Source organism: Staurois parvus, unplaced genomic scaffold (assembly GCF_062004578.1).
Source record: "Staurois parvus isolate SC_StPar_1 unplaced genomic scaffold, SC_StPar_1.0 ptg000261l, whole genome shotgun sequence".
NCBI classification, from domain to species: Eukaryota; Metazoa; Chordata; class Amphibia; order Anura; family Ranidae; genus Staurois; species Staurois parvus.
This window is the reverse complement of record NW_028318057.1, coordinates 410,611-427,738: the sequence shown is the minus strand read 5'-3', so window position 1 is coordinate 427,738 and position 17,128 is coordinate 410,611. Positions and strand designations below refer to the sequence as shown.

Genomic DNA, 17,128 nt, shown 5'->3' with positions numbered 1-17,128 from the left:
AATGTTAGTTCACATATCATGTGGATTAAATGCGGTTCAAACCGCATCCAATTCACATATATGTGAACGGACACTTAAAATGAGCCATGACAAATTTCTGAGCAGTGTGGTCCGGTTCAGGTGCGGATTACAGACTATTGACTTCTATGGGAACAGTTTCTAAACCACATATGTGTGAAGAAGATAAGATCCTGAGGTAATCCTGTCCTGAACCTGATGTAAACCTGATGTGAACCTGTTAAAAACTACTGTATAAATTAGCTGTGTAACCTGAGCTTCAATTCGTACTGCACATGTGTGAATCAGCTCTCAATCATTTTTTTAAATGCATGTTTAAGAAAACGAAGAATTGAATAAAATACTAATTTTGAATTACTGGCTAAAGTCATAGTAAGTCATTTTCGGAATGCAGCACATATATTTATTTAAAATGGCAACATGTACAAACTGTAATCTTACTTTCATTTTGTTACACCTGAAACATATGTAACTGTGTGGATATACTTTCCCTGTCTATAACTAGATGTTAAGGCTAGGTTCACACTACCGCATCAGTGGTTTGATCTGATTTTCAGTGCAATTATTATTATTATACAGTAATTATATAGCGCCGAAGGGTTTGCTCAGCGTTGTGCAATAGCGAGGGGGACAGAACATGAGACAAGACAGTAACAATACAATACACGAGGGGTTCGAGGGCCCTGCTCTTTCGAACTTACAATCTAGGAGGGAGGGGATAGTGGTACAGGAGGAAGTGGCTGTGGGGGATGGAGTGGTGGGAGGAGTGGAGGAGATCGGTTGTTAGGTGAGGGTGGGGTAGGCTTCCCTGAAGAGATGGGTTTTCAGGGTGCGCCTGAAGGTGAGGAGGGTAGGTGACAGTCTGATGGATTGGGGTAGGGAGTTCCAGAGGATGGGGGAAGTCCTGGAGAAGTCCTGAAGTCGGGCGTGGTAGGAGGAGACCAGGGAGCTAGAGAGTAGGAGGTCCTGTGAGGAGCAAAGGGCACGGGTAGGGTGGTATTTGGGTATCAGGTCAGTTAGGTAGTTTGGGGCGGCGTTGTGAATGGCTTTGTAGGTCAGAGTTAGTAATTTGAATTTGATGCGCTGGGCAATCGAGAGCCAGTGAAGGGATTGGCAGAGGGGGGTGGCAGATGTGGAGCGGTTGGTGAGGTGGATGAGTCTAGCCGCTGAGTTCAGGATAGACTGGAGTGGGGATGGCATTTGTTTGGGTAGGCCAGTGAGAAGGGAGTTGCAGTAGTCCAGGCGTGAGATGATGAAGGAGTGTACTAGTTGTTTAGTAGTGTCTGGGGTGAGGAATGTACGTATCTTGGAGATGTTGCGGAGGTGGAGCCTGCATGACTTTGATAGTGATTGGACATGAGGTTGGAAGGAAAGGTTTGAGTCCAGGGTGACACCCAGGACTTTGGTGTGTGGGGTGGGATTGATGGTGACGTTGTTAGTCGTGATGGAGAGGATGGGGCGCGGGCTGGGGGGAAGACCAGGAGCTCGGTTTTGGACAGGTTTAACATGAGGAAATGGAGCGACATCCAGTCTGATATGTCGTTCAGGAGGTGGGTGATGCGGGCGGAGAGTGAGGGGGTGAGGTGAGGGGTGGAGAGGTAAATTTGTATGTCGTCGGCATAGAGGTGATAGTTGAAGCCGTGGGAGTGTATCAGTTTACCAAGGGAGGAGGTGGAGAAGAGGAGGGGTCTGAGGACAGAGCCTTGGGGGACTCCAACAGAGAGGGGGAGAGAGGGGGAGGTGGCATCGTTATAGGTGACGCTGAAGGAGTGTTGGGATAGGTAGGAGGAGAACCAGGAGAGAGCAGCATCCCTGATGCCAAAGGAGTGCAGTTTGGTAAGGAGGAGGGGGTGGTCGACTGTGTCGAAGGGCGCGGAGAGGTCAAGGAGCAGGAGGACGAAGTAGTGGCCATTAGCTTTGGTGGTTAGCAGGTCGTTAGTGATTTTAAGTAGGGCGGTTTCGGTGGAGTGTAGGGGACAGAATCCAGACTGTAGTGGATCAAAGAGGTTGTTATCAGTGAGGTGGGCGCTTAGGCGATTGTAGGCTAAGCGCTCAAGGAGCTTGGAAGTGATTGGTAGCAGGGAGATGGGTCTAAGGTTGTTTAGGTCAGTGGGATGAAGGGAGGGTTTTTTGAGTATGGGGGTGATGTGTGCTTGCTTTAGGGGGAAGGGGAATGTGCCAGTAGAGAGGGAGAGATTGAAGATGTGGTTGAGGGAGGGAATGATGGAGAAGGGGGGTGACTGGAGGAGTTGTGAGGGGATAGGGTCCAGGGGGCAAGTGGCGAGGCGGGCTTCAGTGAAGACCTTAGTGACCTCCTCAGTGTTAGTGGGGCTGAAGGAACAGAGCGTTGGGGAGGTGATAGTGTGCGGGGCGTTAGGTATGGTGGGGGGCAGTGCAGTTACAAGGTCAGAGGAGGGGAGAGTTGAGGGGGTGATGGAGGGAGGGGGGCTAGGTGGAGAGGAAGATTGTGAGTTGACAATGTCCTCACGGATTGCGTCAATCTTGTTTTGGAAATGATTGGCAATTTCATGGGCGGTGAGTGAGGTACTGAGTGGAGGTGGGGGGGGGAGAGAGCAGGGATTTCAAAGTGGAGAAGAGCCGGCGAGGACAGGTGGAGAGGGTGTTGATGAGGGTTACGAAATAGGCTTGCTTGGCAGCGTGGAGGGAGGTGGTGTAGGTGACGAAGGCAGATTTGTAGAGGGAAAATGCACGAGGGGATCTGGTCTTGCGCCATAATCGCTCCAGTGCGCGACTGCGTCGTTTGAGAGATTTTGTATGGTCGTTCTGCCAGGGTTGAAGCGGTTGGGGTCTGATGTTACGCGTGGTTAGGGGTGCCAGGGAGTCGAGGGCAGCCGACAGTGAGTCGTTGTATGCAGTAGTGACCAGGTCAGGGCATGACAGTGGAAGGATACTGTTGTACAGACGGTCAGCTGCCGGGTGGAGATGGGCCGGGTTTAGGTTGCGGAGGTTAAAGCTGGTGATGGTTTGACGCTTTGGGGGGGGGTTAGAGGAGGGGGAGATGGAAAACGTGAGGAGGTGGTGGTCAGAGAGGGGGAAGGGGGTGTTAGTGAAGTTGTGGGGGGTGCAGATGTGGGAGAAAACGAGGTCCAGGGTGTTTCCATTGGTGTGGGTGGAGGACTGTGTGTGCTGTGTGAGCGTGAAGGAGGAGGTTAGGAGGAGGAGTTGGGAAGTAGCCGGGTTGTTGACGTTGATGGGGATGTTGAAATCCCCGAGGATGATGGTCGGTAGCTCGGAGGAGAGGAAGAAGGGAAGCCAGGCGGCAAAGTCGTCCAGGAAGAGGGATACGGATCCAGGAGGATGATAGATTACTGCAAACCTCAGGGGGGTGGGAGAGAAGAGCCAGATGCAGTGGGCTTCGAAGGAGGAGAAGGATAGGGAGGGGGGGTTATGGAGGACCTGGAAGGTGCTCAGAGGTGGCAGAAGCATGCCGACCCCACCGGCTCTGCGACCACTCGGTCTGGGTGAGTGGGTCCAGACGAGGCCTCCACAGGTGAGTGCTGCAGGGGAGGTGGACTCAGTGGCTTGGATCCAGGTTTCGGTGACCGCTAGGAGCTTGAGGGAGTGGGAGACAAAGAGGTCATGGATGGCGGTGAGCTTGTTGCAAACCGAACGGGCGTTCAGGAGTGCAACCGAGAGAGGAGAGGTGGATGCGGGGAGGAGGGGGACAGGTATAAGGTTGAGGGGGTTGCAGCGGCTGGTGGGAGCATTTCTATTGCTTTTAATAATAATAGGACTTCCTAAATGTATTGTATTACTTTTCATGTATGGGAGTCAGCTACAGGCATGAGTCATCCTTTTTCAGAAACCAACTAGTAAATAAAAGGTGATTTGTGAGATTGATTTCTTTTCAGCAAGGAGAATGTCATCACCTAGTCTTCTTAGGAGATCAGAGACTGCTTCAACCATAGAAAACTATAGACCACAGAAGTGTGTTGCAACTTCAGGAGCAGTGGGTGTACAAGGAGAAGGAGGAAGTTTTAATTAATATTTTTGGTTATTTGAAATGGTCAGGGATTTGTTTATGCCTATTGTTAAGACAAGTTGTAAGTACACAGAATATAAAAAAAATGACAAATCCTATGTGCTTTCTTGTAGACTGAAATTCGAATGGTAGGGGGAAGACTGACAAAACGCAAGGAGCTGATAATCTCTGTCTGGAGTAAGTTTATTGTATGGATCATTTTAAAATATGCTTTATTTTAAATAGCCTTTCTGGCCATATACCAGGGGTAGGCAACCTTTTAGAGGTTGAGGTCTACCTGGACAACATTCAGTAAAGCAAAGATCCCCTGGGGGGATGGGGGTTTACTAGGCAGTGCCCTTAAACAATTCAATACCGTGCAATTTTACACCTTCCTGCCCTGGCCAGTTTTCAGGTTTCAGCGCTCTCACACTTTGAATGACCATTGTGCGGTCATACAACACTGTACCCAAACTAAAATTTTATCATTTTGTTCACATAACTAGAGCTTTCTTTTGGTGGTATTTAATCACTGCTGGGGTTTTTATTTATTGCTAAATTAACAAAAAAAGACCAAAAGTTTAGGGGAAAAAAACACGTTTTTCTTTGTTTTATAACAGGCATGGCGAGTTTTTTGAAGTTGTAATTTTTTTGTCATAATTTTTCGGAAATGAAGAAATAAAAAAAATGATTTTCACAATTTTTTTTTTACATACTGTCACCAGTGCAGTACAGCGTCATCATATAACTGGCATGGCGGTGATCAGGGACACTGACTGGTGACAGTACGAAAAAAAAATTGATAATTTTTTTTATTATTTTATTATTTATTTTTTTTTACATTTTTTTCTCTTTTTTAAGATTTTTTTTTCATATTTCACTATAACCAAAGTAGTATAATGTTACCATAGTAACATTGTACTACTTTGGGAAAGTGATCAGTATTTTTTATTTTTTTTACATAATTTGCTTGTAGCAAAGAATTACTTTGCTATAAGCAAGCATTTACCTGAATGAAATCAATTTATTCAGGGGTTTTTTTGTGCTTAGCTGTGATTTGGCCACAGCTAATCACATGCCACAGCTGGGCTGTGATTAGCCCAGCTTGTGCATGTGATCGCTGTGACCATTCAGAGCTAGACACAGTTGTATACAATGGATGATATGAAAGGAAGCCATCCATTGTATACAACTGTCATGTGACCTGCTGTGATTGGTCACAGCAGGTCACATGATACTGGCAACGGGGCCGGTACACAGATCTGTCATCAGCCGTGTCCGAGGTACACGGCTGGTGACAGATCGTGCCGCTGCGCGGCTCTGCAGGCAGGCAAACTGCGCATGACTGAAAAGACGCCATATGGCGTCCACCCAGAGAGAGGAGCTTCTCGCCCGCCTGCCATCTGGCTATAGGCCAGGCGGGAACTTGTTAAAATGACAGCCAGCACTCTCATTAAAGTGGACCTTCACTCTAAAGACAACATTTAGGGCATATAATTACACGTTCCTATACTAAAATTACACATTTTTATTCAGCATCAAAGCATTAAAAAATATGCCAGTCAGGCTATATCACTCTCACACAGGTATAGTACAACAAGATCATAAAAACATAGACATTACTAATAATCCATTGTGTGAAGCATATATCCAGTGTTCCAGAAAGAGAATATCAGATGTACAATAATAAAACCTCAACGCATTTCAACTTGCAGATAGAGTAAGTCTTTATCAGGGGCTTTATTCTCACTGGTGATTTCTGTAATACATCAATATATATCAATGTTTGTCATACTAAGAGGATGAAAAAGTATACCAAAGAAGTATATCACAAATAAACAGAGATGTAATCAAATAACTCACATCAAACAATGTACAACAGAGAAATCTTTTATGCGATTGAGTATCTCTAATGTGTGCTCTCCACTGTGGCCCACAATTTGCACAAGAGAATAAAGAAGGGCTGTCTAAAATTATAATGTACCTATCAAGAATCTAAAATCACTTTAAATAGTCTTGCGCAGGATAAATATTATTAGAAGCTGGCAAATTGTCACAACATTTAAAAGGGCAAAAAGACAAACAGGCACTCTTATACCCCAAATATAGATGTTTTAGTCAACAGATTATATTGGGTATTGGGGGTAAAGAACTGAAAGTCCACAAGCCCACAAAGGGGGTAGTTTTCCTTAGAAATCCTGAAGCAAAACAAAAAAGCAAAATATATCATAAGGATGGGAATGTGGGATGTGGGATCTGTGCAATCGTTTTGTATGGATATGTATGAAATGTTTTTGATTGTAAAAAATATGAGTTTACAATCATTTTAATTATTGATAAAATGTTTTCAGATGGCCAGAAGAGAAGTGTTTTTCTTGCTGTTTTGTGTTCTTGCTGGTTCTATTAACCATCACTACGTGTTCTGTTAACAATGTGACAACAGGGAAGGAAGTGATGGAAAATATCTGATGAGGGCAGAGACTTATTTGGAAAGGGTTGGGACCTCTTTCAAGCTTTATTTCTGTCTATGTCTTACTGTTCCAGTAATACCCTTTTCCATCTTGTCTTGGAGTCATAGACAGTAAACAACAGTCCTGTGACCCAATAGACTCACGGGCATAAAAAACAAACAAACAGAGGTTCCCTACTTTATCCTGAACTTTGGTGCCTGGTTCGGTGAAGTTTTGGTGCCTTTAACAATGCTGAATCTGAATTTTTTGGGAGCTAAGTAAAAAATTATGTAAACATTACAACTTAATATTTGTTGAGAATAAAAGTTCAATAAATATGAGTACAGTGATTGGAATTATATCAGCAGGGAAATGAGAATTCTGAGAAATCCCCTATACAGAGTTCTAAAGCCATGGTTGCAGGAAAATTAAAACAAATTTTGGGGGGCATTATTAGAAAATCTCAAGACAAGAATAATTTGATGTTAAATCAAGTATTTATGATTAAAAGAGAAGTACAGACAAAGCTCGTTTGGCTGTACTTCTGTTGCTAAAGCTTTCTATTGACTGATGTCACAGAGCCAGTGCAGGCTGGGAGAAGATCATGACCAAAGGGTCAGGATCCACCCAGGAGCCTGGATCGGCACCTGGCTCAGCCTCTCAGCGAACTGCTGAGAGCCGGAACCAGCGACTCCCACTCTCGGGGGCAGAGCAGAGAGCTGGAGACTGACAGTCACGGCTCTCTGCTCAGAGCAGTGAGGATAACTGAGCAGTGAACAGTGTCTGATCCCTTAGTTTTCAGCCTTAGAGTCAGCAGGGGACAGATGCAGAATCAGATCGATGCTGCATCCACCTAGGTAAGTGTGATTTTGTTTTTACATCAAAAAATACTTTATTAGTCATATACAAATGTACAGCAGTTCAGTGTATGCAAGAACACAAATTTAGACCACAGCTCCAAAAACATCACCAAAAAGGTTCTATAAATACCAGTATTGTACCGCGCTCCAATATATTCTACCTCATGTGATATTATGAATTCCTGTGTATACCACCAATGATCAAATAATTTCATCAATCAATAATACTTGGATATATAATTTGTGTAAATATATAAAATATTCTATAAATGTGAAAAAAGGAATAAAATAGAAACGAAAAAATGTAGAAAAATAAATAAATAAATAAATAAAGTGGGAATGATAGTTCTCTTCTGTGTAAATAAGATGGTGTTATTATTCAGACTGGATTGTGTAATGAGTCTGTGTCCACTGCGTGAACCACTCTCTCCTCTCTCCTCTCCTCTCTCCTCAGCACAGCCTTCTCAGTGGGATTTTCTCCGCTGGCTGCTTGGCTTAATCCTCCATATATGGAACCAAAAGATTTGTAATTCTGTTCAGCATGATCTCTTTTACAGATGCTGATAGGGTCTGACTTCGCTTTTCTCTCCTGCAGTTGAAGAGATACAGTTTGGTCAAGGACCACCCATGGCTATGACTGGATTAGAGATGAGCGAAGAAATGAAAAATTCGATTCGGCTGATTCGGCGAATTCCAGTGTGAAATTCGATTCGATGCGAATTTCTCCGCTACGAAGATGACTTATTTAAAGGGTTTCTAGGCTTCAGAGAGCCTTTAAATTAGTGCAGAACACTGTACCTTTAATTTAAATGCCCTTGGAGATGAGGAAGGAGAAGGAGAAGGAGAAGGATGAGAAGAAGGAGAAGGAGAAGGATGAGAAGAAGGAGAAGGATGAGAAGAAGGAGAAGGATGAGAAGAAGGAGAAGGATGAGAAGAAGGAGAAGGAGAAGGATGAGAAGAAGGAGAAGGAGAAGGATGAGAAGAAGGAGAAGGATGAGAAGAAGGAGAAGGATGAGAAGGAGAAGGATGAGAAGGATGAGAAGAAGAAGGCTGAGAATAAGGAGAAGGATGAGAAGAAGGAGAAGGAGAAGGATGAGAAGAAGGAGAAGGATGAGAAGAAGGAGAAGGAGAAGGATGAGAAGAAAGAGAAGGATGAGAAGGAGAAGGATGAGAAGAAGAAGGATGAGAAGAAGAAGGATGAGAAGAAGGAAAAGGATGAGAAGAAGAAGGATGAGAAGAAGGAGAAGGATGAGAAGAAGGAGAATGATGAGAAGAAGGAGAAGGATGATAAGAAGGAGAAGGAAGAGAAGAAGGAGAAGGAGAAGGATGAGAAGAAGGAGAAGGATGAGAAGAAGGAGAAGGATGAGAAGAAGGAGAAGGATGAGAAGAAGGAGAAGGATGAGAAGAAGGAGAAGGAGAAGGATGAGAAGAAGGAGAAGGATGAGAAGAAGAAGGATGAGAAGAAGGATGAGAAGAAGGAGGAGAAGGATGAGAAGAAGAAGGATGAGAAGAAGGAGAAGGATGAGAAGAAGGAGAAGGAAGAGAAGAAGGAGAAGGAGAAGGATGAGAAGAAGGAGAAGGAGAAGGATGAGAAGAAGGAGAAGGATGAGAAGAAGGAGAAGGATGAGAAGGAGAAGGATGAGAAGAAGGAGAAGGAGAAGGATGAGAAGAAGGAGAAGGAGAAGGATGAGAAGAAGGAGAATGATGAGAAGAAGGAGAAGAAGGAGAAGGATGAGAAGAAGGAGAAGGATGAGAAGAAGGAGAAGGATGAGAAGAAGGAGAAGGAGAAGGATGAGAAGAAAAAGGATGAGGAGAAGGAGAAGGATGAGAAGAAGGAGAAGGATGAGAAGGAGAAGGAGAAGGATGAGAAGAAGGAGAAGGAGAAGGATGAGAAGAAGGAGAAGGATGAGAAGAAGGAGAAGGATGAGAAGGAGAAGGAGAAGGATGAGAAGGAGAAGGATGAGAAGAAGGAGAAGGAGAAGGATGAGAAGAAGGAGAAGGAGAAGGATGAGAAGAAGGAGAAGGATGAGAAGAAGGATGAGCAGGAGAAGGATGAGAAGAAGGAGAAGGATGAGAAGAAGGAGAAGGATGAGAAGAAGGATGAGAAGAAGGAGAAGGATGAGAAGAAGGACAGTTCTGTGACAGTTTCTGTCTATTTCTGACAGTTCTGGGACATTCACTCCATACAGCGGTTTCAACCGCTGTATGGAGGGAATGTTATAGAACTGTCAGAAATAGACTATTAATGACAGTTCTGGGACTGTCCTTCCATGCAGCGGTTGAAACATTGTATGTATTTGTTTCCATAAATGGATCCATTTATGGAAACAAATACATACAATGTTTCAACCGCTGCATGGAAGGACAGTCCCAGAACTGTCATTAATAGTCTATTTCTGACAGTTCCATGACATTCCCTCCATACAGCGGTTAAAACAGCTGTATGCAGTGAATGTCCCAGAACTGTCATAAATAGTCTATTTCTGATAGATCTGGGACATTCACTCCATACAGCTGTTTTAACCGCTGTATGGAGGGAATGTCATGGAACTGTCAGAAATAGACTATTAATGACAGTTCTGGGACTGTCCTTCCATGCAGCGGTTGAAACATTGTATGTATTTGTTTCCATAAATGGATACATTTATGGAAACAAATACATACAATGTTTCAACCGCTGCATTGAAGGACAGTCCCAGAACTGTCATTAATAGTCTATTTCTGACAGTTCCATGACATTCCCTCCATACAGCGGTTAAAACAGCTGTATGCAGTGAATGTCCCAGAACTGTCATAAATAGTCTATTTCTGATAGATCTGGGACATTCACTCCATACAGCTGTTTTAACCGCTGTATGGAGGGAATGTCATGGAACTGTCAGAAATAGACTATTAATGACAGTTGTGGGACTGTCCTTCCATACAGCGGTTGAAACATTGTATGTATTTGTTTCCATAAATGGATCCATTTATGGAAACAAATACATACAATGTTTCAACCGCTGCATTGAAGGACAGTCCCAGAACTGTCATTAATAGTCTATTTCTGACAGTTCCATGACATTCCCTCCATACAGCGGTTAAAACAGCTGTATGCAGTGAATGTCCCAGAACTGTCATAAATAGTCTATTTCTGATAGATCTGGGACATTCACTCCATACAGCTGTTTTAACCGCTGTATGGAGGGAATGTCATGGAACTGTCAGAAATAGACTATTAATGACAGTTGTGGGACTGTCCTTCCATACAGCGGTTGAAACATTGTATGTATTTGTTTCCATAAATGGATCCATTTATGGAAACAAATACATACAATGTTTCAACCGCTGCATTGAAGGACAGTCCCAGAACTGTCATTAATAGTCTATTTCTGACAGTTCCATGACATTCCCTCCATACAGCGGTTAAAACAGCTGTATGCAGTGAATGTCCCAGAACTGTCATAAATAGTCTATTTCTGATAGATCTGGGACATTCACTCCATACAGCTGTTTTAACCGCTGTATGGAGGGAATGTCATGGAACTGTCAGAAATAGACTATTAATGACAGTTGTGGGACTGTCCTTCCATACAGCGGTTGAAACATTGTATGTATTTGTTTCCATAAATGGATCCATTTATGGAAACAAATACATACAATGTTTCAACCGCTGCATGGAAGGACAGTCCCAGAACTGTCATTAATAGTCTATTTCTGACAGTTCCATGACATTCCCTCCATACAGCGGTTAAAACAGCTGTATGCAGTGAATGTCCCAGAACTGTCATAAATAGTCTATTTCTGATAGATCTGGGACATTCACTCCATACAGCTGTTTTAACCGCTGTATGGAGGGAATGTCATGGAACTGTCAGAAATAGTCTATTTCTGACAGTTCTGGGACATTCACTCCATACAGCGGTTTCCGGCAAAAAGTGTATGTGCAGAGTTCCTCTATTCTGCAGATACACTTAGAGGAGCTCTGCAGATACACTTAGAGGAGCTCTGCACATACACTTTTTTCCGGTTTGGAATTATTCTTATTTTCATCCTACTTCTTCTTCTTCTTCTTCATCCTCATCCTCATCCTCTTCTTCTTCTGAGGATGAGGATGAAGAAGAAGAAGAAGAAGAAGAAGAAGTAGGATGAAAATAAGATTAATTCCAAGCCGGCAAAAAGTGTATGTGCAGAGCTCCTCTAAGTGTATCTGCAGAGCTCCTCTAAGTGTATCTGCAGAATAGAGGAACTCTGCACATACACTTTTTGCCGGCTTGGAATTATTCTTCTTTTCATCCTACTTCTTCTTCTTCTTCTTCTTCATCCTCATCCTCAGAAGAAGAGGATGAGGATGAGGATGAGGAAGAAGAAGAAGAATGAAAAGAAGAATAATTCCAAGCCGGCAAAAAGTGTATGTGCAGAGTTCCTCTATTTCTGACAGTTCTCTCACAGCTTCTTCACATGTACAGCGGTTGAAATATCTGTATCCTAAATGGAAACTAATAGATACAAATTGTATCTATTAGTTTCCATTTAGGATACAGATGTTTCAACCGCTGTACATGTGAAGAAGCTGTGAGAGAACTGTCAGAAATAGAGGAACTCTGCACATACACTTTTTGCCGGCTTGGAATTATTCTTCTTTTCATCCTACTTCTTCTTCTTCTTCTTCTTCTTCTTCTTCTTCTTCTTCTTCTTCATCCTCATCCTCATCCTCTTCTTCTGAGGATGAAGAAGAAGAAGAAGTAGGATGAAAAGAAGAATAATTCCAAGCCGGCAAAAAGTGTATGTGCAGAGTTCCTCTATTTCTGACAGTTCTCTCACAACTTCTTCACATGTACAGTGGTTGAAACATCTGTATCCTAAATGTAAACTAATAGATACAATGTTTCAACCGCTAAACATGTGTTCCTTCTGTCAGAGAACTGTCAGAAATAGCGGAGCTCACTGCAGGGACACTTTTGCCGGCTGATCGGGAAATGTTCGATTCGTGCACCCGAAGTAGGCAAAATTTCGGTTTCGACACGAATCGAATATTTCCTGAAATTCGACTCGAATTCCGGTTCGCCTAGTTCGATTCGCTCATCTCTAGACTGGATAGTAAAAAGGAGCAGTTTCTTTTGACACATTCATGTATGACTTTCCATAGCCTTTTTCAGGCTGAAAAAGGCTATGGAAAGTCATACATGAATGTGTCAAAAGAAACTGCTCCTTTTTACTATCCAGTCATAGCCATGGGTGGTCCTTGACCAAACTGTATCTCTTCAACTGCAGGAGAGAAAAGCGAAGTCAGACCCTATCAGCATCTGTAAAAGAGATCATGCTGAACAGAATTACAAATCTTTTGGTTCCATATATGGAGGATTAAGCCAAGCAGCCAGCGGAGAAAATCCCACTGAGAAGGCTGTGCTGAGGAGAGAGGAGAGGAGAGAGGAGAGAGTGGTTCACGCAGTGGACACAGACTCATTACACAATCCAGTCTAAATAATAACACCATCTCATTTACACAGAAGAGAACTATCATTCCCACTTTATTTATTTATTTATTTTTCTACATTTTTTCGTTTCTATTTTATTCGTTTTTTCACATTTATAGAATATTTTATATATTTACACAAATTATATATCCAAGTATTATTGATTGATGAAATTATTTGATCATTGGTGGTATACACAGGAATTCATAATATCACATGAGGTAGAATATATTGGAGCGCGGTACAATACTGGTATTTATGGTTGACATTTATACACCTAGAGAGGGTGTAATAAGTACCTGGCGATCTAATATTTTATAAAATATTATTTCAAGCACGCAATTAATTATTATTTTTTCATGCAATAAATTAATTGATATTTTTTATGCACAAAATTAATTAATATTAGAGCTTGTATATAGTGGGAAAACTCCTAGTGGCTCACAAGTAACTATCCAACTTTACCAAAAAGGTTCTAGTTACAGAACATTGTAGGCATACAAAATAGAAAAAGGTATGATTTAAAAAACATACTAGAGGCAAGAAAACAAAACAGTAATAGCAATAAACAATAACAGATAATACATTTGTACCACACCACAAATAAGAGGAAAACCTAGAGTCTCTGCATCTAAACCCTGAAGCTAGGGAGTTCCTAGCTAAAGAGGTGGTACTGGATGCTAAAGGTTCTTCAGTCTTTCCAAACCCTTTCAAAGGTTTCCAGTGTGCTTATGGTAGTGCTCAGCTGGAGTGTCAGGTCTTCAGATTGGCTAGTGCCATAGCTAATCCCATGAGCAGAACCAGACAACCACTAATCTGAACAGAAATTAAGATGGTATCTTCTTTGGCTATAAAGTATAGGAGAATTTAGTTCCACTTTAAACTGCCTGGCATCAAACAAGAAGGAACACAGAAAAAATATGTATAAGTACATGGAAATATAACTTCGTAAAAACGTTCCTTTTTTTTCTGTTATGTTGTACGAGAAGTTAGACAACTATGGCAAATAAAAAATGTTGCTACTTACTTCATTCTCTTTGTAACAGACATACCCACTCACTTTTAGGCCATCTGCATTGTGGCCTTTGTGAGCCTTTCTGTCTCTGCACTGCTGTACACAGCCCACAGAGTAGGAGACCATGAAGTGCCTGAGTCTTCTTATTGTTCTGGCCTCCTTTCTTTACCTCTCCTCTATGAGCTACAGGAAGCCAAAGCACAGCGTGTGCATTGGTGGAATGGAGTTGCAGGATGGAGAACAGAGGCACTCAGCTTGAGATGTGAGGCATGTACCCTGAGTTCCATCCGCTAGCAGCACTTCCATAAAGCCAATTAAAAGTACAGAAACATTTTGGAAAAGCTCAACGACTGTTGAGGAAAAAAAAACAGTCACCTCAAGGGTGATCAATGTACATTGCAAGGAATTTTGCAAGGGGTGTATGGGATACGCAATGGAACTGGGAAACCGAGGACAACTTCCTGCAACTATTTATAAGTCTCTACAGCAAAACAGTCTCTTTTGGAGAGTTAGCCAGCCTCTCTTGTAGTGTTACCCAGACCCCAGATAAATCCTCTAATTCACCCAGCTGTCTGGAGGAATCCCTGAGCAGGGGACCCAGTGCCAGTCACTTTAAGGAATAAGATAGTCCCAGTAGGTGGCTAATCTGGTTTCCCACCAGCATGCTCCTTCCCCTATCTTCCCCAGGGGGTGCATGCTTACTCGCTCAGTCCTTCTCCTGTGCGGCTAGTGGGTAGGTGACTGCTACCAGGCCTTCTAGCTGGGTCTCCTTCCCTGCTGCACAGGTGGTCCTCGCCCTGGGGGCCGGTGAGGATCCAAATTTTCTTCCTTCCAAGCTCCACTGCCTGTAGGTGAACCCCTTTCTATCTGGGCTCCCACCCAGGCTCCTGCCTTCAGCCTTACATCCTCTTTGTCTTCCACTTGAACTCTCCTCCTGCTGCTGAGCAGGCTCTCTCACTTTTAAGGGTTGTCCTAAGCCTTTGCCAAGCCTCCTGTTGGGGATTGGCCAAAATCCCTCAGAAGTTAAGATCAGTCACTCCTTAGACCCACCCACTGTTTTTAGACCTTTCTCTAAAGTTCTAGAACTGGGGGAAATGCTAGGGGGCTGGTCTGTAGAGCCTCTCAGCTCTGACCAAAGTTTGACCCCTGCTAGCTATCACACTCAGCTCTCCTCACTAACAATTGGAGTCTAGTTCCCCCTAGTGTACTAGGATGGTGCTACATTAGCATGCAATGCCAAGCTGCAGTTTTTAAAACAATCAAAATACTTCCTTGTAGTAAAAGAGGTATAGAGAGAGAGAGACATAATTTTGCCCCTGTATAAATAACACCTCATCTAGAATATGCAGTTCAGTTTTGGGTACCAGTTGATTAAAAGGATATTGGATAACTCGGCAGAAGCATGAGGCAGATGCATGGAAGAGCACAGCTATGCAGAAAGATTAGAGGAATTAAATGTATTCTCTCTTGAGAAGAGGAGATTAAGGGAGGATATAATCACCATGTGTAAGTACATGAGTGGTCCACATAGGGAACTTGGTATAGAGTTTTTCACTTTCAGGTTGTTACAGAGGACAAGGGGGCACTCTTTATATATGAAGGAAAATATAACCTTCACACACGGAAAGGCTTTTTCATAGTAAGAACTGTAAAAATGTGAGTTAAACTCCTGACAGAAATAGTTCTGATGAGCTCAGTAGATTGTTTTTAAAAAAATTGCTGAATGCATTCTAAAATGCACAAAATATAGTTGGATATTAACATTTATAGGTAATAACACCAGAGATTGTTCATCCAGGGAATATCAAATTTCTTTCTGGGGATGAGAAAGGCATTTATTTTTCCCCAGCGGAGCAAATAGGACCATCCATGCTTTATAGGTTTTTTTTTGCCTTCCTCTGGATCAATGGTGGTCATAGCATTCTGTGTATGTATATTTTCTATTCATTTATTCTATTTTTTTTCTATTGGTTGAGCTAGATTAACTTTTTTCATTTTTTTCTTTTTGTTTCTTCCCATGAAAGTGGAGTTACCCATTAAGCATTGAAGCCAAATAACCTCTTTAGCACATGGTACCCTTGTAAATAGGCTATAGATATTGAAATTGTACATGGAGAATATTCAGTACAATTAGTTCACCAGAGCATTGGAAAGATGATATGACGTGCACCTGCTGGACTTTAAAGCAGATGGAGAGGGCTGACCCTGAGGCTACATAATAAATGTGCAAAACATGGGATGGGGAAAAGGAGACCATACAGTTTCAAAGAGTGGAAATGCATAAAATTGCTACAAACTAAATGCATTACTTTTAAATTCAATAACTGTTAGAACATTTTCAATAGTCTTCTATTACTTTTTATTCTGACAAGTGGTATAAGTTTCGGAATATAGCCACATACTGTATATATATATATATATACATATATATAATGAAACTCCACAACTTTTCTAGAGCCTCTCCCATCATTCAGAACTCCCTACCCCACCTTTAGATGTTAGCTTATCTCTTCAGGGAAGCTTTTCTTTCTTCAGCCTTTATCAGTTACCCTTCCATTTAGATTGCAAACTCTTATGAGCATTGCCCCCCAAACCCTGTCCTGCATTGCATTGTAACATGTACTGTTTCTTTTTAAAGCACTGTACAAGCTGTTGGTGCTATATGAATCCAGTATAATAATATTATTAATAATAATTTTTACTTAATGTAAACATTCAAAACACTTGGCAATTTTATACCCCATACATGTTTTAAATCAGGGCTTGAAAAAATCCCTGGCATCAGGTCACCGTGGTGACTAGAAATTGCGTCATGGCGCCTGGGTTCACACACTGCCTCCCATTGACTTCAATGGGAAGTCGCGCCCCATAGACTTCAATGGGAAGTTGTGCCCCAAAGACTTTAATGGGAAGTCGCACCCCATAGAATTGAATGGCAAGTCGCTCACCATAGTCTTCAATGGGAAGTCGTACCCCATAGGCTTCAATGGGAAAATGCCTCCCATAGATTTCAATGGGAAAATGCCCCCCATAGACTTCCATGCAAAAACGCCTCCCATAGACTTCAGTGTGAAAATGCCTCCCATAGACTTCAGTGTGAAAATGCTGTCAACAGACTTCTATGGGAAAAAAGCCTCCTGAAGACTTCAATGCAAAAGTGCCCCTTGTAGACTTCAATGTGAAAAGGCCTCCCATAGACTGTAATGTGAAAACTCCTCCTATAGACCTCAATACAAAAAAGCCTCCCATAGATTAAAATGCGAAAAAGCCTGTCAATAGTAGAGTGGCATGCGTAGAGCCTGTCAATAGTAGAGTGGCATGCGGATCTTATCTCCGCATGCCACTCT

At 42.5% G+C, this 17,128-nt stretch overlaps 1 protein-coding gene across 23 annotated transcripts in view; it reads left to right on the top strand.

Moving 5' to 3' along the window:
• Positions 1-17,128, top strand: part of NFASC (neurofascin) — a 222,619-nt gene that overhangs the window by 79,400 nt on the left and 126,091 nt on the right. For 22 of the 23 annotated variants that reach the window (XR_016313276.1, XM_089681130.1, XM_089681128.1 and 19 more), the window contains one exon: positions 4,135-4,198. The exons of the other annotated variant lie outside the window; for it this stretch is intronic. The gene's annotated coding sequence lies outside the window, so the exon portion shown is untranslated. The remainder of the gene's footprint in view (positions 1-4,134; positions 4,199-17,128) is intronic. 23 annotated transcript variants of the gene reach the window in all.